Genomic DNA, 24,563 nt, shown 5'->3' with positions numbered 1-24,563 from the left:
TCTATGCCTGAGCCAGCCCGGACTACAGTCCTACTATTTCTACTTCCCTTTGTCACTGGGATGACAGATATGTGCTTTCCCCCATAGTTTGGGATGACAGGCATATGCTGCCATGCTCAGCCCCTGGTTGAGATGGAGTCGTGAACTTTTATACCCGGGCTGGCCTTGAACCTCGTTCCCTCAGTCTGTGCCTATGAAGTAGCTAGGATTACTGGCTTGAAAATCTTTGAGTATTTATCAGTGTTAAGTATCTCCTGGGTAGTTGGCCCTGCCTCCTCCCCCTCCCTTCCCCCATGCCTCCATGATTTCTTCCTTGGGTTTTAGAACTGAGGGATGGTGTAAACATTTATAGGACTCATTTTCCTGACTCGTGTTCCAGGGAGGGCCATTGTAGAAGCTGGAGTGAGAGACAGAGTATAACTAATTCCTTTGAGGACTATCTGAGCATTCTTGATGCAGACGTTTGGGCTTACACATATAGATAAGTTAACTTCTCTTCAAGGATGGTGTTTGTTAGTTTTCCATAAATTTATAAATTTCCATAAATTTGTGATTTGCCCAAAAGGCCAGTTACATGTTTGTTTAAACACTGTTTTTACTGTTTTGTGCTTTATTGCTAAGAATATGAAATAAGTATAATTCAGGCACGTTGAGAAAAAGGACCATGAATCCTACATTAAAATAAATTTGAATAGTCATAAATACAGGTATTTACTATTGGTTACTGCTCTGGGGAAGGTTTTATTAAATAAAATGAGTAAGGGTTGTTGCTCTTGTAAATGAACAGGATTATGGGTTTATAATTATTAAGTTTATAATTTTCTTAACTGGGATAGAATGAATCATGGTAAATAAAAAAAAAATAACAAGTGACTAGCCAGTAAAATTACAAGATGAATTCACAGAGAGGTAGGAGTAATTATTTGAATGATACTTTCTTGTTTAATTAACATTTATTGTCTTCTGGGTAATAGGCACCATTGGGTACTTTTACATCTGCTGTTTTATTTAATTACGAAGACTTCTCTGCTTGCGGATCAGATTTCCCAGGGGTTCCTTTTGACTAATGAGTTATCCTGGCCTGGCTTTTCTTAGCCGATGCCATCCCTCAGGAGAATTACCTGGCTAGCTGGGCACAGCTGTGCTGGGATCCGACCTGCCTGCTGTGCAAGGCTGGCACTAAAATCCTGGATAACCACAGATGTCATTTTACTTGCACAAAACAAAAAGTTTCCACTTCAATGTGGCTACAAGCAACTCTTGTGAACTTGTTTTCTATGCCCAGTGGAATAATCTGCCCATACCTGCAACCTGTTTTCTTTTCTTTGTGTGTGTGTGTGTGCCAGTACTAGGATTTGAACTCAGGACCTGAACTTTTTACGCTCAAGGCTGGTGCTCTACTACTTGAGCCAGAGCTCTACTTCTGGCTTTTTGGTAGTTAGTTGGAGATAAGAGTCTCACAGGCTTTTCTGCCTGGGCTGTATTTGAACTTCAGTCCTCAGATCTCAGCCTCTTGAGTGGCTAGGATTACAGGCGTGAGCCACTGGTGCCCAGCAGAAACGTAAATATTGACTCTGATGTTAGAGTAAAATTGCTTCATAATATACTTTAAAAGACACAGATTAAGTGATTTGGGAAAATTGATCTTCTTTTAAAATATTATTACAGCCTTAGATCACACAATAGGGAATTTGCTTGAAGAATTATATATCATCAAAAATATAGGCAATCTCTAAAAGATTCCTGCTGTCTTCATAGATAGGTTTACTGCCGTGGGCACTTTTATTTGTTTATTTGTTTATTTGTTTATTTTTCTCCATCGAGAGGCTTGCGCTCTGGGCCTGGGCGCTGTCCCTCAGCTCTTCAGGTCAAGGCGAGCACTCCACCACTTAAACCACAGCACCACTTCCTGTGGGCACTTTTAGCTCTGCCTAGAACCACGAGAAAAGCGGCAGTGTGAGGCGACCGGGCCAGGAGTTTTCTCCTGCAATGGGCAGGATTTCTGGGCAGAGTGCCTCGAGAGCCTGGCGTTTAGACATGCTCGTGCTCCTTTTAAAAACAGATGGCTGGGTGCCATCGCTCATGCCTGTAATCTCACCTACTCTCACCGGTGAGACCTTGTCTGCCTGGAATTGTTTCCTCCGATCGGAGGCCCTGTGTGGCTGGAGAGTCTGAGTTCATGCACCCTAGTCAGTGGTGCCTGGCACCCAGGGGGTGCTGGGAACTGTGTGTGGAATGAAACCCGGCCCTCTCTGCACAGCAGAGGCTGGGAGGAGCTGAGGGCAGGTGACCTCCTCCAGGTGGGCTGGCTCAGGAACCCATAGTGCCACCTCGAGAGGCAGGAGGGGTCGGGGGCGACAGGCCAGTTCTCTGTGTGCCTCTCTCGGGCTGAAGGACACGGTCGTCCTCGTTTCAGTGTTATCTTTCTCCTGCCTCAGTCTAACTCCCCCCCCCCACCCCGTTTGTCTCCAAGCCATGCAGCTGACGCTTGCTGTGTGTTCTTCAAAACAAAGCAAGCTCGACTTTTGTGGGAGCGAGTTTGCATGCTCTTCTCATTTTTAGGACTTTGCCCAAGGCTCTGAAATATTTCCCAAGTGAACCGCTGTCCCCATTTTCTGCTTTGGAAGTCTGATCAAAGACTCAGACAGGAGAAGCCACCCTAGCTGTAGCAGGTAAACACAAGACAGGGCCAGGAAGACTGGACGTGTGTGTGTGTGTGTGTGTGTGTGTGTGTGTGTGTGTGTGTGTGTGAGAGAGAGAGAGAGAGAGAGAGAGTGTGTCTGTGCATGTGTGATATGTTCATGGTGTGCAGGTGTGGCATATGTATCCGGTGTGAATGTGCATGTTTTTGAACGTACAGGCTGGATGTGGTATATGTACGGGGAATGCTCATAGAGAGTGTGTGGTGCTTATGGTGTGACACACGTGTACATTATGTGGTATATGTGTCATCCGTGTTCAGTGTGGGTGCATGTTGTGTAATGTACATGTGTGTGTTGTGTGGAACATGTAGACAAGTGTGGAGGGGGTCTGTTCAGTGTGTTTTATCTGTGTGTTCTGTGTGTGTGTGTGCATGCGTGCGTGCGTGTGCGTGTGCTCTGTCCATGCACACATTTGAGGACACAGCGTGTGAACTTGCTTTAGGCTGTCTTCCAGTTGCGTTCTCTCCTTCCCTAGGCACAGCCATCCTGTGGCTTGTATTTAAAGAGGAACTTCCAGGGCAGGTGTGCAGCTCAGTGGTGGGACTTACGAGGGCAAGGCCCTGGGTTCCATCCCCAGCACCCAGGGAAAACAAACTAAAGCACATTTGTTCTGTGGAGAAAGGAAGAGCAGAAGGAGTAGGAGGCCTGCCTGAGCTAGTTAGGGAGACTCTGTTTCCAAAACAAAGCTTGTGTCAGAGTGGCTCAGGCCTGTAATTGTAGCTACCCAGGAGACTGAGATCCTGAGGATCACACTTGAAGCCAGCCAAGGGGCAGAAAAGTCTGTGACACCCTTCATCTCCATTTAACCAGCAAAAAGCCAGAAGCGTAAGCCTGTGGCTCAAGTAGTAAAGTACCAACCTTGAGGGGAAAAGCTCGGCTGAGTTCAAGCCCCAGGACCAGCACAAAAACCCAAAACAAAACCACCACAAAATCCAGATTGTTAAATCCCACACTAGCAACAACGAGAATAAAGGAAGGAACCCTGCACTGAGGACAGAAAGGGGGCGCTGCGGGGAGCAGAAGCAGGGTGAGATGATCAGCAGGTAGGGGCTTCCTCCAGTGAGGCCGGCTAAGGGCTTCCCGAGGTTTCGGGGTGCTGTGTGACCATCTGGAGGTGTGACCAAAATCAAGGGCAGAGAGGGGGTGTCCTGTCCACTTGCACCTCGTTCTGTGGGCGTCAGGCTGCTGCAGCCTGCGCCCCGCCTTTCACACCAACTGCGGCAATCACATTAGACGGGGTGGCATCGAACAACTCTGTGACTTCTCTTTGATTCCCAAGCTCTTGTGGCTGGAAGCGATTTTTGAGGGTGACAAAGCTGGCTGGCGCATGTGTGCATGTTTGCTTTCTTTACTCTGCAAAGTGGAAATCTAAACCAGGAAATGATTGGGGGTGGGGGGGGCGCGGAATGACAAAGCCCAGTTCAAAGGCAAGTTGAGCCAAGACTTGTGTTTTTGTTCTTATCTTTGTGGTTCTGGGGTTTAAAGTCACTGTCTTGCTTTGTCACTTGAGCCAAGCTTCTAGTCTGAGCTGAGCATTTTGCTGGGACCATGACTTGCTGTAGCCCAGAGTTTCCAGCTTCCATTTAGAATTTGGAAACTAACTTCCTCCCTCCCTCCCTCCCTCCCTCCCTCCTTCCTTTTTTTTTTTTGTGCCCGTTCTGTGGCTTGAACTCAGAGCCTGGGCTCTGTCCCTGAACTTCTCTGTGTTCAAGGCTAGCATTCTACCACTTGAGCCACAGCACCACTTCTGGCTTTTTCTGTGTATGTGGTAATGAGGAATCAAACCTAGGGCTTCATGCATGCTAGGCACGCACTCTACCACTAGGCCGTATTCCCAGCCCTAGAATTTGGGATCTTGAAGGACGGCCTGGCCCGCTGTCCCTTAGGATAAGGAGTTAGGCTCGGGGCTCTGCTGTTGCTGGGCAGTCATCAGCAAGTTACTTCGCATCGCGGCTTCACTACTTCTTTCTTTGGAATGCCTGGATGGTTCTGAGCATCAGAGGAGGAAAGTGTTCGTGAAGCAACCCTGTAAACTACAATGGGCTGTAAAAATGCTATTTGGTATTTCCAGGGGAATGGGGGGAAATGGTGGCTAGGATTTAACAGAGAGCTTTTCCTATAACTTGGTTAACTGGCCGTAACTCTTTTTCCAGGAGAAGAAACTGAGAGGTGGAGTCTGAGTCATTCGTTCAAGGTTACCACGTTGGTAAGTAAGGGAGCAGGGCGGTCACTGAGGCCTTCTGGCTCCGGACCCTGGACGCATCATGTTTCACTGAGGACTGTCTCAGAGTGTGCGGGGACTGGCTGCTGGCCGCTCACGCCTGTCATCCTGCTTTCTTAGAAGGCTGAGATCTGAGGATCCCAGATTGGAGCCAGATCAGGCAGACAAATCAGAGAAACTCTTATCCTCAACTAGCCTGCCCAAATCTGGAAGTGGAGGCGTGGCTCAGGTGGTAGAGTGCCAGCCTTGAGTGAAAAAGCTAGGCAAGAGCATGAGGTCCCACTTATGGGAACAGAAACAGGAAGCAAAGAAAAACCCCAAAGGGTATGTGGGCTGGGTGCATAACAGCCAGGCGACGCACTTTAGCTCGGCAGAAGTAAGACTTCATGTCTCATTCAATTCCAAGCACATTTAACATTCTTTCCTTCACTCTGTAAATATTCCTGAGGAATCTACAAGGTCACCGGGTCGAATTGTTCATGTAAGTAAGGATAATTTTGAAGATGCCATTCCTGTCATCAGGAACAATAAGAGGGAATATTTTTGGAATATTTGCTATGTGCACACCGTGTGCTGAGCTCTGTCATTGATCCAGTCTGGCAGCACACTGCCAAGGTGAAGTTCAAAGGTGGGAAGCTTCTTGCCCGAGATCCAGCTCTGAATGGAGTCAACATTCACATCCCTGTAGTCGGGCCTGGAGGCTACTTCTCCTTGCCTCTAGGAGTTGTATCCCCAGAGAGACCCAGCTGCTCTTGGAGCCTGGATTCCTCTGGCTGACAGGTGCTTCCAGCTCTTCCAGCCTCTGGTGAACATTGTCCATAGAAAAGAACCAGGCTAGGCACTGGTGGCTCATGCCTGTAATCCTAACTACTCAGGAGGTTGAGATCTGAGACTCCAAGTTTGGACTCTTATCTCCAGTTAGCTAGCAAAAAGCCAGACATGGAAGGTGTGGCCTAAGTGGCAGAGGTCACCAGTCTTGAGTGGACAAAGCTAAGCAACAGTATGAGAGCCTGAATTTAAGCCCCAGTAGTGGTACCAAGGGGGTGGGAGCTGGGGGGGGGGGCAGTTGGGGAGGGAGCCTGTTAGTATAATGCCCACAACAGCCTTTGTTAAGGCACTGTTTTTACTTTATTTTAATGGAACTATACTTACTATTAAATGCACAATCTTAATTATCCAGCTGGATGAATTTTTAATACCACCCCTAAATCAGAATATTCAGTATTCCTCTTTTAAGTTAATATATCCTGAGGGATAAACCACTAGTTGACTTTTATCATCATAGATTTGTGCTTCTAATTTTCCGCATCTGCACATACTTGCTCAACAAAAACCAGAGTAGAGATAAAAGCTCTCTAAATAGCATGGGTGGTAGCATCCACTTCTACCCAGCATGCATCTCTCTCAGAATGCATGTGAACAGGAGGCCCAGATCTGCTGTTTCTGTTAGTTTTTGTTCCCATGGCCTTTTAGAGCATGAGCATCTTGTGCCATGCAGTAGTCCCTGTATATATAGACTGTAAGTAGCACACAACATGGTCCCTAGATCCATACCATTTATTTCTTACGGTGCTCAGCTCAAGAAACCCCATCCGGTACTGAAGGAAGGACTGGCTACAGTGGACATTGCACAAGATCTGGCAGTTTCCAATGTGAGAGCCTGGTGTAGGAATCAGGCAGGAATTTGGACTCTCCAGTTTTCACATGACTTGCTGACCATAGACACCAACCCTTGAGTAAGAACACAGTTGTGATGCAGACAGAAGTCGAGCATGGGTGCATGGTTCCCCTGGATTTGGTGAGCTAGAACACTTGGGCAAGTTGGGTAGACTGAGCTGATTTGCCTGAGTCCTTCCTGGTAGGAACTGATGGAAATAGAAGACTTGTGTGGAGGAAAGTCATTATGAAAAGGTAACCCACCAGGGTCAGAGGTGAAGAGAGCAATGTAAGCCAGCCTTGCATGGAATTTTGTAGCCAGATGATACAACCAAGAGTCTGGGGTGCTAAGGTTTTTAATATCTCAGCGAGTCTAGAAATGAGGCTTAGGTTCAAGGTAGAATCAAAGGCCTTGAAGCCTTGAGGGTCTATCTTTAAGAAAACTAGTTTGCACTCATAAATTGCTAATGTTAAATTGAAGCCTCTTTGTACAGCTACTTAAGGATTCTTGTTTTTTTTTTTTGGTCGGTCGTGGGTCTTGAACTCTATGCTTGGGCACTGTCCCTTAGCTCTTCAGCTCAAAGCTAGTGCTCTACCACTTGAGCCACAGTGCCATTTCTGGTTTTCTGATGGTTAATTGGAGAGAAGAGTCTCATGGACTTTTTTGCCTGGACTGGCTTTGAACTGTGATCCTTAGATCTCAGCCTCCTTTGTAGCTAGGATTACAGCCACCGATGCCTAGCCGATACTTTAAATTTAACTTAAAAAAAGGTGAGGGGAGTAGCTGGGAAGGTGGCTCAGTGCTTGCCTTGCATGCATGAGGCTCTGGGTTCGATTCCTCAGCACCACATAAGCAGAAAAAGCCGGAAGTGGCACTGTGGCTCAAGTGGTAGAGTGCTAGTCGTGAGCTGAAGAGGTGAGGGACAACACCCAGGCCCAGAGTTCAGGCCCCACGACTGACAAAAAAAAAAGCCTAGACAAATTCCACAATTTAGAAGTTTACACTGATTCAGAAAATGTTACCAGCACCAAGTTTCAGATCTGTCACAGTACCATCTATAGTTGCAGAATGCAGATGTATTTTGCTATATATGAAGTACGGCACTCCTCAACCTTAACATAAAAACTGATAGCAGTGAAGCCCCCGCCACAAACACTGTCACTGCGCAGCAGCGTATACCTAACGCAGCTCCCAGAGAGTCCCACATTTTCTGAAGATGGGTTCCAAAGATGAGCCCACAATGAAAAAACTCCAATCACTACAGCTGGGAGTAATGTAGTCTGTAGACAAGACTATGAAATGGTGTACTTAAAATGATTGAGAACTGACAAAACTCAAAAAAGTCAAGAAAGATGGCAAAGGAATAAGGATACTTGGAAAGCAAGTGGACTAAAATGAACAGTAGCCATTATGTTTAAGAGTCTAACGAAAGGGTTAAGTGAAAAATAGATGTAGCTGAAGAGAGAGTTAGTGAACTGGAAGATGAGTTAACATTGGTTAAGTGTGTTGCACTGACTCAGAATGAAATTATGAGGTGGTGTTACTTTCATCCTCAGCAGTTTAAACCACTTGCTCACATTCTTCCTCTTGCCCAAGATAGCACTAGAGCTGGGATTTGATTCGAGAATGGCTAGTGTAGAGTCTGTTTCTAATTACTACTCTCAGAAAAATGACAGTAAGAGAGATGGAAGTATGAACCAATAGTAAGAAGGTATAAATGGAACTACTTGTGTCGACCACCTGAGCCACAACCCAGTGGGTTTTTGTGTGTGTGTTTTTGCTTTTCAGAGAGAGTCTAACTCCTTCTGGGTTAGCCTCAAACCTCTCGTCTTACCTCCATTTCCCTCCTAGCTGAGATTAGAGGCATGTCCCACACCATATCCACCTTGTTTTAATCATTTTTACTTAAATATTTTTATTGTTCTTAGATAGGGGATGTAGAGATGGGTGGCCATTTGGGGAGTCACGAGTCCATTTCTTTTGGGGCGATGTCACCCCTTCCCTTGCTCTCTCCCAGTTTTTCCCTCCTGCCCCTGTCCACAAGTTGTATTGTTCATTTTCAACATGGTGTCTAGTGAGAAACCACTGCTGCATCTGTTCACCCTTTGTCACTCCATGAAATGGAACAAGAGGATTTTTCTTTCTTCTTTTTCCTGTTTTCATTTGTCCATCTTTGAGAGGGGTAAAGTAGGGCGCAGACATCGAGTGACATCATCCCAAAAGAAATGTACTCATGACTTCCCAGCTAGGAGGGAAGTGGAGACAAGATGAGAGGTTTGAGGCCAGCCCAGGCAGAGTTAGACTCTGTCTGAAAGACAAAAGCAAACAAAAAAAGCACTGGGTTGTGGCTCAGGTGGTAGAGTCCCTGTCTCTAGTAAGTTTAAACTTACTAGAGTAAACTTGCTTGAGTATACGTACTCAGAAATGGGTGAAAACATTGCTTGAGGAGCCCTCAGCATGGAACCCTGCCAGTTTAGCAGTGTCAGCTTCTGTCTTGGTTAGGGTTGTTACACTCGTGGCAGAAATGGAAAGCATCACTTTCTAAGCTCACCTCTAAGGCCAAGCTGCCCTGCTCCTCTGTTCTACTCTGCCACACCAGTGACGCCGTTACATAGGGCTCTCCATTGCTTGGCCCCGTGTGGACCCCAGAGCTGCCCAGGAAGCGGGTGAGAAATGTGCATCTGTTCTCAAAACGAAGGGGTGGAAGCTGGCAGCGGTCAGGCGGGGTTTAGAAACAAAGGTATTTTAGCTGCTCTCTCTCTCCTGCCACTCATCCCCGGAGCCTCCCTGGGGACTTCAGAGAGTGACTTGTCCCAACTGTAAGATTCTTTTGCTCTACAAAGTTGGAGCTGTGTTCCTGGACCAAATACATTTCTGATGTGTTTAGAAAACATCAAGGCGGCAGATTTGTGTCCTGTGGCGCCCTCCTTTTCTAACTCAAGCTGACCAGGGAGGAAGGATGCATTATCAAAGGCTCCAGACACACTAGCTTCTGCTCTCTGGAAAACTGCCACCTGTGGGGCCTTTCTTAGCAGAATAGATGTTTCCAGAGGAAGGCTTATTGTTGTTCTTGTTGATTTCTACAGTCAGCCCTGCATCTTGCCCAGTCGTGAACCGTTCTATAGAATGTGAAGCCTCCTGTCTTCCTTTCTTTTGTGATAACTTGGAAATGAATTCTGAATGTGGGTTATTCATCTTGAAAGGGCTTTTTTCTTTGCTCTTGCTTTTCTGTTTTTTTTTTTTTTTTTTTTTTTTTTTTAATGATGCTTCGATGATTGCATCAACAGTAATCCCAAGGGGCATGGAAACTGAATGACGGCTTAGTTTATGGAGTCAGCATCACACACAGAGACCTGTCATATCTTCTCTTACCTTCAGAGGGCGCTCTTCTAAGAGAGGGCTGTTGGAGCCTGCCGCTTAGTGGATGGATCTCTTGAGATGATATTGAAGAGCTTTGTTCATTCTGCAATGAGGGGTCTAGGGGTGGTTTTGGTCTACAAGGAGAGGAATGTGAATCAGTTGTGTCCACTGACTCCCCTGAACATAAACATTTTGTCTTCACTGCCTGGGGAGAGACGGAGAGGAAACGTGAAGGCTGTGGCTGTGGCCAGCATGCCTTTCCTGGTGTCCTTTCCTGCGATCATATTGCACAGTGTAGAATTGGAGTAGGCCAGTTATCTTCTTGGCGTTACATAATTGTAGTTGTACGTGGCCATCTCTGCCTCCAACGGGAAAGGTGGTGTGGGTCATCTTACCTCAGCATGCAGCAGCCAATATACCACAGCCCTTCAGACTTCTACAGTCAGAACTCTTCTCAATTCCAAACAGAGCCCCACCTTGAACTGGCTTCTGTAGACAGAGCACTGATTGCTTGGTCTTTGAAAAGTCTATGGAAGGAATTAAGGCATGGAGAATCCAAGGCATCCAAGGTTTAAACAAATGTGACCAAGTTTCACACTTTTTTTTTTTTTTAACTTTCTCTCAGTGCTGCCTAAATTTATTTCCTTTTCAGATTGTGGTACAAGATGGTTTTTAGCACTCCCAGCTGGAAGTCAAAGAAGGCCAGTAATTCAACAAAAGTCTTTGAATTGGGTCTCACTCTCCGATTGGCTTTTTCTGAGTAACATATACATTTCTGAACCAATCCCTGCGGCCCGGTGAATTTGAGGCTCTAACTGGCCATCCTGGATGAGATACCCACCCCTTGAAGAAGCTAGAATGGCTTCTGTATCTCCCATGGCAGAAGGATTGAGAGTAAGGGAAGATGGTCCTTCCCCAAGGAAGTCTGGGAACCATTTGTGAATGGTGGGTAGACAGAAGCAAAGGATGTCCAATATAGTAGCTTTTTAATCAGTGTTTACTCAATGAGTGAATTAACAGATGAATGAGCAAACGAGCTCATGCTGCTCATTCTGCGAGCTGGTTATACAATACTTGGAGTGGAGGTTTTAACAGATGGAGCCTGTGCAGAGAAGAGGGATAAAAGAGAGCCTTGAAATCAAATCATTCAATTAGCTGAAATATTTAACAAGTAATAGGAGACGGGTGAGACACAGGATAGCTGTTTGCAAATGTCTGAAGGGCACCCACAGGGAAGAGTGCTTTAGGACCCTACGTTATATCCTCAGCACATGGCTAATAAATTTTTTTATCACCTCACTTTTATTTTTATTAGCTAATTTATGTTAATCATACACAATCCAAAACTCCACAAAAAAAAAAAAAAAAAAAGAAAACCGAACATCTTCATAATAACCATCTCGGGCTAATCACAGTTAATATTTTGGCACATGGCCTTTGATCAGTTCTCTCTCTGCTTGCATTTCAGAACATTCTTAATCTTGAGAATTAAGTTTGTCAGCTAAAGAAACTGTGACTCAAAAACCTTAGGAATTTAAGCCCCGATTTTGTGACTCATGCCTGTAATCCTGGGTACTCAGGAGGCGGAGATCTGAGGATTAAGGTTCAAAGCCAGCCTGGACAGACAAATCAGAAAGACTCCTACCTCCATTCAACCAGCGAAAAGCTGGATGGGTCAAGAGGTAAAGTGACAGCCTTGAGCAAAAAAGTTTAGGGACAGCGATCAGGCCCTGAGTTCAAGCTCCACTCTTGGCATATTCACCGAAAAGAGAAAAGAAAAGGAAATTAGGAACTTGTCTTAGGTCCAAGGCTTAGGCCTTTATGAGGTCAGAGTTCATCCCAGTTCTGCCAGGGCCAGCCATCCTCTCTCACATTCTAGATCACTGATGTGGCTGCTGTATATCCAGTGGTGCTACACAGTGGAGCTTTCACTGTAGTTCTGAGAATCATCACTTAACCTCTGTGTGCATGTCCACCCACTCATTTCTGTTCATGTCCTCAGAAACAATGTCATTGGCTGGGATACCTGGGATAGTCCAGTGAATGGAGGCGAACCCTTGGCTCCTCAGAACTTAGCTGTTGAATTCTACCTCATTTAAGTGTGAATTAGGTGTGCAGGGCTGTGATACTGCCTTCTTCACCAGGCCCACACATTTACCTGTAAGCAAGCAACGAAGCCAAACAGCGGGGTGGCCTGCTTCCTGCAATTCTGTTTAAGGGTATGGATTCATTTTCTCCTAAAAGACCAGAAAGTGTTTAAAGCAGATGGGGGTGGGGAGAGGAAGTAGGTTGGGGGGATGGGAGGTGACGGCACAAGTGACAAGTTTATTTGAAAGTGAAAGAGAAGCAGTGAAAGGAAAGTAGTGAGACTGTGGGGAAAGTGCGAGAGGATCGAGAGGGGTCTGACGGAGCTCTCTCAGAGAGTGGTTTTTTTTATGGTATGGCACACCTTGTCTGGCTCTTCCCTGATTCCTTCATGGCTTGTATATGTGCTGCCCTTCCTGTGTTCATTGGTTGAATGGGCACCCAGGGCATTATGGGAAGAAATGTTTGAGCAGAAATCGGAGGCACTATGGGAACAAGAAGCATCATGATGAGTCACATGTGATTGGCCAGGTCTCAAGTCCGCCATTTTGTCTCCCTATGTACCTATCTGTCCCTCACAGCTATGCACTCCGGCTGGGTGGTGCTCCTAGGGGTAATGAGTGTAGGTGAAGCTGGGGAGGCTCCTGGTATGGCTGCCTCCTCCCACTTTCCCGGACCCTGCGTTCCCCACTGCATATATATGATGGCCTTGGTTTCTTAACCCCAGAGCAGAGTCCATGATACACAGCAAGGTTAGCTGGACAAAAAGAAGAAAACACTTGTGATTGTGACCTCCCAGATGTGCTATGACACATTTCCCTTAGCCCAAGGAGATAGGTGTTACCTCCATTTTGCAGGAGAGGAAGCTGAGATTTGGTGGGGGCCTTGGTTTGGACCCAGCCTTCTATTATGTTGTCAGAAATCATGAACTTCCTCTTGTTGCTCCTTTGCTTCAAATGTATCTGGGGTCTGGAGTCTGGGCTTTAACAGCATCTAGAAGCCAGGCTCTGGTGGCTCATGCCTGTAATCCTAGCTATTCAGGGAGTGGAGATCTGAGGATCACAGTTCAAAGCCACCCTGGGCAGAAAAGTCTGTGAGACTCTTAGTCTCCAATTAACCACCAGAAAACCAGAAGTGGCTCTGTGGCTCAAAATGGTCGAATGCTAGCTTTGAGTGAAAGAAAGAGCTCAGCGCCTAGGCACTAAGTTCAAACCTCAAGATCAACAATAGTGACAAGAAAGGCATCTGTAACCTTACAAAAGTATTTGCTGATGGTCTCTGTACAGAAACTGCCATGTCCTGGGATCTAAGCTGACTAAAATCTCCAAGGGCTCCTGTTTCTAACTTGAAGCCTCAGTTAAATCATTGCCAGGGTGAAGATGATGTTTCTGTTGGGCCCTTTCTTTTTTCTTTTTCTTTTTTTGGTCGATCGTGGGGCTTGAACTCTGGGCTTGGGCGCTGTCCCTCAGCTCTTCACCTCAACATGAACGCTCTACCGCTTGAGCCACAGCACCACTTCCGGTTTTCTAGTGGTTTATTGGAGATAAGAACCTCATGGATTTTCCTGCACGGGCTGGCTTTGAACCACGATCCTCAGATCTCAGCCTCCTGAGTAGCTAGGATTACAGATGTGAGCCACCGGCGCCCGGCTGTGTCCGGCCCTTTCTTTTCAGTGATTTCATTAAGCTATAGACCAGGATGTTTCAGTTGCAAATGACTGAGTTCCCAGTTCATATGGAATAATGGATAGAAGCAGTTAGGAGATTCATATAACCAAAGAGTAAAGAGGAATGATAGGTTTCAGGCATATTTTGATCAGGGCTTTGGCTTCACCTCATTGTAATTCTCTTGAGTTCTGCACTTCCACTGGCTTTGTTCTCAGGCCCACAGAAGCATAGAGGAAAGAGCTACCTTCTCTCCCCAGAACTATTAATCAACATTTCTGAGTTTCCCTCTGATTGGAACATTGCCCAACCAATCATGGTAGTGGAGTAGATATAGCATGGCACTGATTGGCCTAGACCATTCATGACCCCCTTGGAATGGGAGAAGAGGTATGACTGAGGGTTGCTTCAGGATGAGGAGGAGTAGAATAGATGTTATGAAGAGATAATGCCCATCTCTGCATGGTCTCTGGACAGAGTTGTTAGGAAGGCATTATCTCTGAAGAAACTCATCTTCAAGCAAATGTGCACATGCATTTCTTGAATGCTAAGTACTTTATATATTTTTTCAGTTGCTGTTGTCAAGTAGGTCATTATTTCCACTTTTCAGGTGCGAACACCAGCTCAGAGAGTTTAGGTCACTGCTGGTACTCACACCCTAGGAAGCCAGTGGGATCTGCCTGTGGTTGTGGATTCCACTCGGCATTTCCTCTCCCTGTTGTAATGGTTGTAGAGAAAAAGAGGTTGTTAATAAAGGCCTTCAAAAGGATTGTCTAATAATTCCTCTCCACAAGCAAGGCCCAGGGATAGTTATAGCTTTCTTTTCATTTGAAACTTTCATTAGGGGAAATCCTGCCTGCCTTTTTTCTTTAACCAACTATCAATGGGAAGCAAATTCCAGCAGAAAATTCAGGTAAGCAAGAGATAATTGAATGAGCTTCTGAGCAAAGCAGAACTATTGTCAACTAACAATGCTTAGAAAAGGTGGTTTCTCACTCGTTTTGACTTTCCTGCCCAAGGCTGCCCTTAGCTACATTTTATTCCTTGGGCCCAAGTTACTCTGAGTCTTCAAAATACAGACTACCTTTTATTTTGGCAGAGAATTTACGTAAAATTAGTATGATTCCTGAATTACATTGCCCAAACAAGGGCAAAGACTCTACTTTTCTGGTCTCTCCAGACATAACAAGCAGAGACAGGGCAGAACAATGATTTGCTGGAAATCATTTGTGTGTTGGTGGCATTTGTGTTCATGCAGTGTGCCCTGTCCCCATTGTGTGTGACCTGTATTTGATGACTGAGGAAAGGGCATTCGTTGGTTCAAAGGTCTCCTGACCTCAGTTACTTCTACTCCAGTAAACATAATTTCATCCTGGGAGAACTTAAACACAAATGGGAGATCCAAATGGTATTTGGTAATCAGTTAGCAAATAAGATTTTCAATTCGGTGTTCTGCTTTTGGAGTTCTTGTGTTTCTTTTCCATTTCACTTCATATTATTACTGATGATAATCAATTTGCCTATCTGAATTTCTGTGATGTTGTCTACTATGTCATGGTTCTTGTGCAGGGAGTGGATTGAAACAGTTTTCTTTACTCACAGCTGTAAAAAAAAAAAAAAAAAAAAACCCTCCTCTATCTGTTTACATCAGTATAATTGTGGTCTCTTGATTTATGTGGAGCCTGGCAAAGTTCTTCAAATGGACCCCGAAGGAGTATAAAATAAAAGTAAATAGGATAAGACTGAGACCGGAGGGTAAAAGGCTTAGATTTAACATGTCAGGTAAAGACTGAAAAACCAGGCAGGGCCTGTGTGCATCACTCCCGTCATCCTAGCTGCTCAGGAGGCTGCGATCTGAGAACCGGGTTCAAAGCCAGCCCAGCAGAGAAGTCTGAGGCTCTTATCTCCAATGAATCAGTGAACAGCCAGAAATGGAGGTGTGGTTCAAATGGTACAGCACCAGATTTGAGCAAAAAAGCCAAGGGGTAGCACCTAGGCCTACTTAAGCCCTACTTCTGGCACAAAAGAAAAAGAAAAAAGACAAACAGAGTTGCTGACCCTAGAAGGTGACCACTGCGATTGTCTCAAGGCTGAGATTTGAGGACCTCCCTTCCAGGCAGCACCACACTGTGGAGTGTGTTACAGACATTCTCAGTGCTGGTCCTTACTATACTCTGCATGAAGAGCTCTGGGAGGTTGGACAAGGAAAGAGAGGGGTCTTACCTGTCCAGCTAATGCCAGCCAAGAGTTGGCTGCCCGACAGACCATCAGCTACAGACCAGAAAAAAAAACCACAAGTGGTTTTCTGGGCTTATCATGTTGACCCCAGAGGACCACAGTGGCCTTCCTTAGGCTGAGATTTTGTTTTTGTTAATGACAGCATAACCTAGCCCATCCAGCTGGATCTAGCCATCACTTTCATTAACCCACGGCAGATTCAGGCATCAGCGTTGAATGAAAAGCACATTTTATACAGTTGTAAATTGAGGGTGGATTCATTTCTACTTGCGGCTTGGGAAACGGAAAGAGGGCAGTAAAACTAGGCTATTAATCTTGGGTTAATCTTGATTTGCCCATGAAAACCACTCTGTATGTGTCTCAAGGAACCAGGTTAAATAAATTAATAAAACATTTCTTGGTAGAGTACCCAGTAGTACTTGTCCAAGTACTCACGCCATTTGTGTACATTTGACACCTTAAGGATTGCGAGGTTTGTGGGTTAGTGTAAGGGAAAAAGAGGGAGCTATGTGATGCTGAAATACTTACCCAGCGTGCAGAGATTTCTGACTGGATCCTTGATGCATTTGTAGGAGGTCAGCTAGGACCTATGAGAGCTCTGAGAAGGCGTTCCCAGGGGGAAAAAAGAGCGCTGACAAAGGCATGGAAGCCTGCAGGACCCAGCATTCACTGGGACCTTGTAGGCAGTTTAATGATACTACCACTCCCCACTACTGCGCGTGGCTGGGAAATCCTAGCACACCTCTGTGTCTCTTCTGTTTTTATCATGTAGCACATACACGTCCTAAACAGTTTTCAGTGATAGAAGACATCTGGGTATAATGGGAAGCTGACATAAATGCTAATTTAATCGACCCCCTTGTACACACCAGACAACATGCCAAAATTCACACAGCATTTATTAGTAGAGTTTTGGGGGTTTTTTGTCCGTTGTGGGGCTTAAACTCTGGGCCTGGGCACTGTCCCTCAGCTCTTCAGCTCAAAGGCGAATGCTCTACCTCTTAAGCCATAGCATCACTTCTGGTTTTCTGGTGGTTAATTGGCGATGAGTCTCATGGACTTTCCTGCCTGGGCTGGTTTTGAACTGTGACCCTCAGATCTCAGCCTCCTGAGTAGCTAGGATTACAGGTGTGAGCCACCGTTTCAAGCAGGACTTTGTCCATGCCTCAGTGACCCAGACTGACGTTTGGAAATGTGGGTTTCCAGCGGTAGCTATAAACTGGTGACCTTCACCTTGCTAGAGTCCAGACTGATTACACTCCTGAGCTCTTGGAAAAAATTCCTTAATGACTTCCATTTTCTTTTATTTTCATTTTTTGTGCAGGTACTGAGGCTTGAACTCAGGGCCTTCCTTGGTGCTGTCCCTGAGCTTTTTTGCTCAAGGTTGGCACTCTACCACTTAGCCAGACCTCCACTTCTAGCTTTTTTTGGTGGTTAATTGGAGATACACGTCTCATTTGCGTCCTTGCTTCAAACCATGATCCTGTGTGCCACAGGCACCTGGCCCTATTTTTGTAAGTGAAAAGATTTGGGTTTCTTGCACTTTTAGAATTGGGTGAATCCATCAGAAACTCTGATGCGGGTGCTCATAAATAACAGGTAACCTATTACATTAAAATGCAAACATGGAGCTGGATGTGACAGAGACTTACTCCAAGTCTGTGAGTTGAGGGAAGACCACAGTTAGACGAGGTAGCATTCTCCTCTTTGCCTTCTCTGAACATTACAAGTGGGCAGAGGGATGCATTCTTTTGAAGCCTGTGTTCTAATATGAAGTGGACACCAGGATGTTAGAGAGGAAGCTAGCTATGCCAGTTAAACTTCAGGACTTGGGCCATGTTAGTTCTTTTTTTATTTTTTTGTAAAGCCTTATGCAATATCTCCCTTCTGTGAAGTTCAAAGAGTAACTGTGCACACTAAGCTTTTTTAAAAAAATACTTTTTTAGTTCACTTAACTTATCCCCACTGTTCCATCTGAAGCTCAGATCCCAAATACTAGGTCCCCTAGCTGGGGACTTGGTCATCTAGGCTAATGCTGAGGGGTGTTCAAGTTTACCTTCCTGGGCTGCTTATCTGAGTGGTTGAATCCTGATCTATCGCCCCTTGGGGTGAAGTGCTACTTCTTGCCTAGCCTACAACAATGTCAGGCCTTGGACTGGCTACAGCTGTGAAGTGTGAAGTGAGCACATACTTTGTGTCAAGTACTGTACTAGGCTCAGTGCTGGCCCTGGGAGTTAAGGAGTGACAAAACAGCTTAGCCTTTGCCTGTACAGAGCTCACAGAGTTCAAGGAATGGCACAAATAACCATGCAGTTCTCCTGGTGGCATGTGTCCTGCATAAGAAACACAGGGCTCTGGGAGTTTGGACAGCTGAGCAGCTCACCTGGTTTGCTGCAAGTAGCAAATTGCTGGACAAGGTGAAGAGTCCCCTCCCCTCCCCCCAGGCTCCCTACATCCTCCCACAGACGGTATGAGGGCCCCTGTGATTTGACAAAGTGTAGAACAAGGCCTGGCATCTCCGCCCCTCCTCTGCTTTCCCCAGAAGGAAGAATTCGTACCTATTAGGTTTACGGGATTGGTTTGGTAGTTGTATCGCCAACCTGCGCAGTGTTTTAGAGTAAGGTAGTTGTACCTTTCATCCCTGGTATATGACTGAGGCTGGAATGGTTGCCCTTGGTTAAGGTGGTTCATCAGTAGGCTTTCGGTGTGGAACTGACTTCTCTCCTATCTTGGTGAGAACAGTTGACATGTGACAGCCCCACGTGTCTGCTTGAGCTGAAACTTTCCAAAGCTTCTTTCCAGCTGGGTAATTAGTGGGGGGAATCTACCCACCTAGGGATAATTTAGTAGATGTGAGCTTATAATTAAAAGTTCAAGGTGAATTGGCTTTGCTTGGTCAGCTCCGTGGTGCCTGGCTTCGTCTCTGTCCCCGTGGTCCTATTTCTGTGAAGAGAGGGGTCTCCCAGCTTTGGCACCTCCCTCCAGTCCTTCCTGTTCTCGCCTCCCTCCGGTCCTTCCTGTTCTCCATCCTGTGTATTGCACGGTTCTCGGCCACATCGGCTGCCTTTTCTGAAGTACCTCTTCCCATTTCAATTGCTAGGCTTTTGAAACAAGATTGTTCATGTTATGTAAGAAAAATATTGTTTCATCTCTATTTTCATCCTGTTATCATTGACTTTTAACTTGTCTGGACTTTTTTTTTTTTTAACCATTTCTCTACGGGAGTCCCTATTTTATAAGAACAGCCATCAGTACATAGACAGACTGCTACTTTGTTCATACAAGTCAGTAGTCACAAAATTTTAATCCTTAGATGACTTCTAGGAGTGAGGCATTGTTTTAGGGGTTTGGGAATATATCTGAACAAACCAGACAGACATAAGTCCCTGATTGTCTGTCATGGAGAGTCAAGAGACAGCCAACATTATACAAACTAAGGAGGAAGGTGTTCGCTTATAGAGAAAACAGTAGAATTAAAGACGATTACAAATACTGACTTTTAAAGCATTATAAAATATTTTCAGTGTTTCTTGCATCTTTCTGTGGATCTAGTAGCTATATATTATCTTGATGTCAATGGATTACAATTTATTTAGAACCTTCTGACTATCTACAACTTTACATCTGGAGAAAACTTGGGGATTACTGAGCACAAACCCTCTATTCTGAAGTGAGGAAACAGGTCCACAGAAAAGAACAGATGTGCTTAAGATGTTACAGCTCCTGAGTAGCACAGCAGACACTGAAATTTTAGTGAAAATGATTTGTAATTCATTGTGTAAACAATTCTTTCAGATCCCTGTGATGCTGTTTGTCTACTGTAGAAAATTTTAGTTGGCTCTGATTTTTGTTGTTGTTGTTGGTTACAGGGATTGAATTCAGAGCCTGGGGTGCTGTCCCGGAGCTTTTTTGCACAACGCTAGCACTCTACCACTTTGAGCCACAGCTCCACTTCTGATTTTTAGATGGTTAATTGGAGACAAGAGTCTCATAGACTTCCCTGCTTGGGCTGGCTTTCAGCTGCAGTTCTCAGAATACAGTCTCCTAAATAGTTAGGATTATGGGTGTGAGCTACTGGTGCCCAGTTTTGTTTCTTATTTTTATTATAAAGGATGTTGCATGCCAGGCACTGGTGGCTTATGCCTATTATCCTAGTTATTCAGGAGGCTGAGATTTGGAGGGTCATGGTTCAAAGCCAGCCAAATTAAAAAGATCTATATGACTCCATCTCCAAAATAACCACCAAAATGCAAGGCTGGCAGCATGGCTTACCTGGTAGTGTGCCAGCTAAACCAAGCAAGTTGAACAAGTATAAGCCCCTGAATTCAAACCCCAATACTGCCAAAATAATCATTGTAATGGTGTAATGAGTAATGAGTATCTTTATAACATACATTCTTTTTTTTTTTTTTTTGGGGGGGTCTGGTTATGGGGCCTGAACTCTGGGCCTGGGCTCTGTCCCTCAGCTCAAGGCTAGCACTCTACCACTTGAGCCACAGCACCACTTCTGGCTTTTTTCTTTGTGCTTATATGGTGCTGAGGAATCGAACCCAGGGCCTCAGGCTTGCAAGGCAAGCGCTCTACCACTGAGCTACCTTCCCAGCCCCATAACATACATTCTTAATGAAGTAGAAAGTTTCTAGTGAGGCGCATTTACATTTCCAGTGCACTAGCATATGCTAAGTGCTTTTCATGAAATAATTCCCTTGTGACAGCAGTGTCATTTCTTTTTTCTCTTTGTAGATGAGACTATAAATGGATTCCCATGAAATCCAGGCTTAGCCAAGTCTAACTCTCAACCTCTGATCTACAACTTTCCAAATTTAAATGTTAAAGTAGCAAGTATCTGCTGGGCAGACTGGCTTACACCTGTAATCTGAGTTACTAAAGAGGCTGAGATTGAAAAGATTGTGGTCCCCAAACTCCATCTAAACAACAACAACCAAAAAACCCAAACAATTAAAGAAAAACCCTGAGCTTGGTGATGTATGTTTTTCATCCCAGTTATGTAGAAAGTGTAAATAGGATGTTTGTGGAATAGTCTGGCTTAACAAAAAGTGAAACTATATTCAAAAGAATAACATAAAGCCAAAAGGGCTGAAAAGCATGGCTCAAGTGGTAGAGTGCCTACCTAGAAAGCACAAGGTACTGAGTGTAAAACCTAGTTCATAACCCAATACTACTATGTCCGGTACCGCAAATGTCAAAATCCATGATAGCCTGGAGCTAGTGGCTCATGCCTGTAATCCTAGCTACTCCAGAGGCCAAGAGCTAAAGATGGAAGTTTGAAGCCAGCCCATGCAGGAAAGACCTTGTGTTGGGAAATAGATTTGGAGAGGTTGGATAACTGGTGTAAGTTGCGAAGCAGGTTTTAGACCGTGATTGGGTTCCATCCTGAGCTTTAAGGTGGCTTTTGGCTCTATGTTACTATGCTTGGCAAATTTTCATGGCAGAGGAGTGAGTGGATGAGCAAATGAATGAATGGATGGATGAGTAGATGAATGGATTGGAGAAGCAGCTTCCATAGTGAATTAGGCATCCCGGTCCCCTGGGTGACTGGCTCTTCCTTGAAGGTCTGTAGCTTCCATGTGCAATCGTTAGTTGCCTAAGCCACTTCCAGGATGGCGCTCTGCTGCCCTTGAGGCCACATTTTTCCCAAAACCTTTGCCTAAATAAAGATTCTTTCCTGGCTCAGCACATCTCTTGCAAAACACACATTGCAGAGTAGAGCAAGGTTAAGCCAGACACAGAGGGTGTGGACTTCAGCAAGTGAAGGAAGTTGTGCTATCTCCACATGATGAAATATTCTACAGCTATTAAAATAATGCTGAACAAATGATATGGTATAGAAATATGGAAAAGTGGGAAACAGTTGCATGTATCTGAAGATGCCAGCTAAGGCAGTGGGCGTTTATTTGTATAAAAGTCAAAAGAGGACAGTAAAGAAAATTGCGTGAAGGTCTTCGGATTGGATCTCATCCACTTGCTCTACCCTGTGTTTCCTGGTCCTTTTTCATCCAGTCACAAACTCTTCTATGCATTTGATATCAGTATCTTAATTCTAATGCTTAATCTTCATTTCTACTAACAGACTTTTTTGTTTGTTTGGGGGCAGTGCTAGCCCCAGGGCCTAAAACCAGCACTCTTCCACCAAGCTACACCTCCAGCCAAGCTATCTGTTCCCCAGATCCCTCTATAGTGTCTTAAGACTCCTAGATCTCCATTCTCTCTCTGGGGTCCTCACTGGGGTCCATGTGGTACCCTGTGGTTCAATTAGGTTTAGGTTGCCTTTTCTTTTTTTCTTGCCAGTACTGGCTTAAACTTGAGCTTTCACACTCTGTTAGCTTCTCCCCATCCCCCCTTTAAAGACTGGCACTATCACTGAAGCCACACCTCCACTATTCCTTAGTTGAAGATCAGAGCCTCTGGGACTCTAAAGCTCTGGTTAGCTTTGAAACGATGATACTTGATCTCACCATCCTGAGTAGCTAGGATTAAAAGCATGAGACACCAGGGCCCTGGCCCAAAGTGGTTTTGATAGGAAACATATCTGATTTGGCTACTTTTTTTTTCTTTTTTGTGCCAGTCCTGGGGCTTGAACTCAGGGCCTAAGCTTTGTCCTTGAGCTTTTTTGCTCAAGGCTAGCACTCTATCACTTGAGCCACAGCTCTACTTCTGGCCTTTTTGGTGGTTAATTGGAGATACAAATCTCACACACTTTCCTTCCTGGCTTCCATCTGCGATCCTCAGATCTTAGCTTCCTGAGTAACTAGGATTACAGGTGTGAGCCACCAAGGCCTGACTTACTTCTGTTTCCCCCATGGTTACAAGCTTCTGTTTACTTACAACTGCATTGAGGAGCCAAAACGTATAAGATACGTTCATAACATATCTTACCGCCTCTGCCCAGTACTTTATTATTATTATTTTGTTTCCTCCTTCTCCAATCTCCTCTAGACCATGGTTCAAAGGTTCTAACCCCTGAAGTCTTCACAACTGTCCTAGGGAAAGTTGGTTTCTCCGCTCTCCTAAAGTACCACAATTCATGCTGTTATAATTATGAGGTTACTGCCCCTCTAGAGCAGAGACATCATCCTACCCTCCACCAGAGACCCTCAGCATTGTGCCAAAACATGGCACCATACGTGGCAAAAATATGTGTTGATTGAATGAATAAATGGTCACGTGAAATAGTATTCTTTATGATGTTTTAATTGTGTGGATGTGTGTGTGTATGTGTGTGTGTGTGTGTGTGTGTGTGTGCACGCTGGTACTAGAGCTTGAACTCAGGCCCTTGCATTCTTACTTGTTTTTTTTACTCAAGGCTGGTCCTCTACCACTTGAGTCATACCTCCACTTCTGGACTTTTGGTTGGTTAATTGGAGGTTAAGGGTCTCTTGGATTTATATGCCTGGACTGGCTTTGGGTATTGGTCTTCAGATCTCAGCCTCCTGAGTTATAAATAGGGTAACAGGCATGAGCTAAAATTGGTTTTATTATTAGTCAATAAATTTGTGAAGAAAACAGCACTTAAAAGAAAGCAACAGGATCTTTTGAAATGAAGACAAGTAGAGACAGCCAAGTAAAACATGGAGAAACACGGAACTATGGAGTGAGTAGACAGACTGAGTTGCTGATTTCCTTTTACTTGCTCACTGGCTGGCACGCTACCACCTGAGCCACACCTCCAAACCTCAGATTGGGTTTCAATCCTGGACTGTCAGCTGAGCCCCATGCTTCCTAAGACGGACATGGGAAGTGTCTGTGGCAGGCCAAGGAGGACATGCAGTTATTGGGCTAAGTACAGTACAAAGATCACATTGTCACTGAGCTGCTGAGGCCTTTGTGAACATCTTTTTGGTGTCCTTCTGCTTGGTTTTGTAATCTAAAATTTGTGAAGTTTCAGCCTCAGCTGAAATTTGATTATACTCATGCAGACTAATGAAAGATTCATGAAGAGCGAGTTCAGCACTTCTTCCAGTGTCTCATTTTCTGAGCCAGTTTCCTTACCTCTACGTGGGGAGTGGTATTTACCTGTAGGTCTCAGTTAGGGGTGGATATCAAATTAATGAGGAGAAAGGAACATTTGAGAGGCACTCCAAGTTCTGCACAGGGGTTGTGTGTGTGTGTGTGTCTCCTAGGGCTTAAACTGAGGGCCTGGGTGCCATCCCTGAACTTTTCTGGTTCAAGGCTAGTGCACTACCACTTGAACCACAGTTCCATCTCTGCCTTTTTTGGTACTTAATTTCCTGGTCTGTGTGTTCCTAGCATCCTCACATACCTGTCCAGTGCCTCTGATACGAGCTCTGAGCAACCACACATCTCTAATCCAACCTGCCAGCAAAACAGAAATCTCTCCTACAGTATCCTTCAGCACCTGAACTTCCAGTTTAGCTTAAGTATTTTCCATTACAGACTGCTCCTAACTGTACATGTTAGCTTTTTCTATGAGAACCTCTTTTTTTTTCTTCATCATGCAAAAACGAGCCTCTATTGGTACTGTTGGTACTAGCTTTATCTCGGATGAGCAACAGAAGTGTGGGAGCTGGTATCTGGGAATAGTAAAGTGGAACCTGCCAGGTGCTGGTAGGAGACACATCTGAGAATAGAGGTTTGAAGTCCGTGAGACTCTTCTC

General features: G+C 45.0%; 1 protein-coding gene across 3 annotated transcripts in view; it reads left to right on the top strand.

Annotated features, from left to right (window-relative positions):
• The window catches only part of Cyrib (CYFIP related Rac1 interactor B), a 114,281-nt gene that overhangs the window by 19,883 nt on the left and 69,835 nt on the right, over nucleotides 1-24,563 (top strand). For all 3 annotated transcript variants that reach the window (XM_042699923.1, XM_042699922.1, XM_042699921.1), the window contains one exon: nucleotides 4,856-4,908. The gene's annotated coding sequence lies outside the window, so the exon portion shown is untranslated. The remainder of the gene's footprint in view (nucleotides 1-4,855; nucleotides 4,909-24,563) is intronic.

This window comes from Dipodomys spectabilis, unplaced genomic scaffold, assembly GCF_019054845.1.
Source record: "Dipodomys spectabilis isolate Male_0828 unplaced genomic scaffold, ASM1905484v1 ptg000264l, whole genome shotgun sequence".
Lineage (NCBI taxonomy): Eukaryota > Metazoa > Chordata > Mammalia > Rodentia > Heteromyidae > Dipodomys > Dipodomys spectabilis.
This window is presented reverse-complemented; position numbering and strand designations above follow the sequence as displayed.